Raw genomic sequence first — 2462 nt, 5'->3', positions numbered from 1 at the left:
CCCTGAGATTGACAGAACTTTCCATAAAAGAAGAATTCTGCAAAGGCAAATTGAAGAACAGGAACATTTGAACATGGCAAATAGACCACTCAAGGATTATGCAGCACCTTATGCAAGAGGTTTTCAATCTAGTATTTCAAAACCTTCAGCGGAAGCTAATAACTTCGAGATCAAACTCACAATTATATCTATGGTGCAGCATAACTAATTTGGTGGAGGACCTCATGAAGACCCCAATCAACACTTAGAGGTCTTTTATGAAATATGTGGTACCATGAAAATGAATGGAATTCCTTCAGATGCAGTTAGATTATTATTATTTGGGTTTTCTCTAAGAGATAGGGCAAAGCAATGGCTGAATTCTTTGGCCCCTAATAGCATCACCACTTGGGAGCAGTGTGAGCAACAGTTTCTTGATAAATTCTATCCACCAAGCAAAACAGCTCATATGAGGAATTTAATTGCAAGCTTCAAGCAGACTGACTCAGAATCTCTTTTTGAAGCATGGGATAGATATAATAGTATGCTCATACAATGCCCACATCATGGGTTGGAAAGATGGCTAGTGTTGCACACTTTTTATAATGGTATCAACTATCATACCAAAGTGTCCCTTGATTCAGCTGCGGGAGGGGCACTTATGAACAAAAGTTTAGATGAAGCTGAAGAAATTATTGACAGTGTAGCACAAAATCATCATCAATGGGCAAATGAAAGAAGTGGTGGCTATTCTTCTGTAAACCCAACAATTAAAGCATCAGGGAAGTTTGATGTAGATGCGGTCACTCTTTTGTCTGCAAAATTGGACACTCTTACAAAGAAATTTGAGAATATGGGGACTAGTGCTAATATGGTCAATGCTATTAGTACATCTTGTGAAGTATGTGGGAGTTCAGAGCATTCAAATGACTCATGTCCATTGGGAGCTATCACTGCACAAATCAATCAACTGGAACAATGTGATGCAATCATGAGTTACAATCAAAGGCAGAACAACCCATACTCAAATACTTATAACCCTGGATAGAAGAGCCATCCCAATTTTTCTTACAGAAATAATCAAGATCAAGGACCATCTATGGGGGCAAGACCAAATTTTCAAGCTGGGCAACAAAATTTTCAACATCTATCTTCTCAAGGCTTACCAAAGTCAAATATTGAAAAGATGCTTGAAGAAATTATCTCAAGTCAGAATGAAATGAAGCAAGATTTAGCAAAGCTCATTCAGAGAATAGATAATTCTGAAAAGCATCAAAAGATCCAGGATAGTCAAATTGCCCAACTAGCTTCCTCATCATCCAGAGCACCAGGACAACTTCCAGGAAAACTTGATGTGAATCCTATGGAGCATTGCAATAGAATTGAGCTTAGGAGCGGACGGACCTTGGGAGACTCCCAAGTGACTGCTCCAAAAGGGATACAAAAAGAAGAAGAGCTCTCTCCTCTTATACCAAATCAGATTCAAGCTAATGAGGAGAGTACCATTGAGGTTGAAGAGACTCTTCCACTGAACCATCAGAGCAAAGCTGTCCCTTTTCCTCAGAGACTTACAATGCTCAAGAAAGATGAAGAATTTGGCAAGTTTTTAGAAAAAGTTAAGGAAATTTGTGTAGAGGTACCTCTTATTGATGCTATTCTTCAAATGCCTAGATTTGCCAAATTCCTGAAGGATCTCATGTCAAACAAGATAAGAAGAGGAGAGGTTGAGACCATTGCGCTTAGTGAGGAATGTAGTGCTATTTTTGAGAAGAACACTTCCCCAAAACTAAAGGACCCAGGGAGCTTTTATATTCCTTACAGCATAGGAAAAGAATTTTTTGAAAAAGCTTTTTGTGATTTGGGGGCAAGTGTTAGTCTCATTCCCTATTCAATTTGTAATAAATTAGGTCTCAAAAGCATTAAACTTACTACTATGGCACTTCAACTTGCCGATCATTCTTGCAGGTACCCTTTGGGTATTATAGAAGATGTGCCAGTAGAGGTGGATGGGAATGTTATTCCCACAGATTTTGTCGTGTTGGACATGGAAGAGGACCCCAGGATTCCTATCATATTAGGAAGACCTTTCCTTGCTACAGCTGGAGCTATAATTGATGTCAAAAATCATAAGCTTTCTTTGGTAATTGGTAAGGAAAGGTTGGAATATGATTTATCTAATATCTCTAACCATGTCTCATCTCTTTTAAATGCTTGTAGCAAGACAAGCATTTATAAACTTGAGGAATGGAATTTCCATCCTCATGGAAGGCCACCAAACGAAGGAGACAATGTGGTGGAAGATGTTGGGAGAAGATCTCCCAACAAAAATGAAAAGTATATCTGTCCTCCAAGGGCGAGGAAAAGAAGCGAATGATCAAGTTTGGTCGAGCTAAAGACCTTAAACAAGCGCTTCTTGGGAGGCAACCCAAGGGTTCTTTTAGTTAGTTTTGATTTGTATTTTAATTTCTTTTAGTTTGATGCAT

At 38.7% G+C, this 2462-nt stretch overlaps 1 non-coding gene across 1 annotated transcript; it reads right to left on the bottom strand.

Annotated features, from left to right (window-relative positions):
* Positions 1–446: 446 nt before the first annotated feature.
* Positions 447–552, bottom strand: LOC122044697. Its single transcript, XR_006129717.1, has one exon. It is a non-coding gene; the product is annotated as a small nucleolar RNA R71 (small nucleolar RNA).
* Positions 553–2462: the final 1910 nt, after the last annotated feature.

This window comes from Zingiber officinale, chromosome 2A, assembly GCF_018446385.1.
Source record: "Zingiber officinale cultivar Zhangliang chromosome 2A, Zo_v1.1, whole genome shotgun sequence".
NCBI classification, from domain to species: domain Eukaryota; kingdom Viridiplantae; phylum Streptophyta; class Magnoliopsida; order Zingiberales; family Zingiberaceae; genus Zingiber; species Zingiber officinale.
This window is presented reverse-complemented; position numbering and strand designations above follow the sequence as displayed.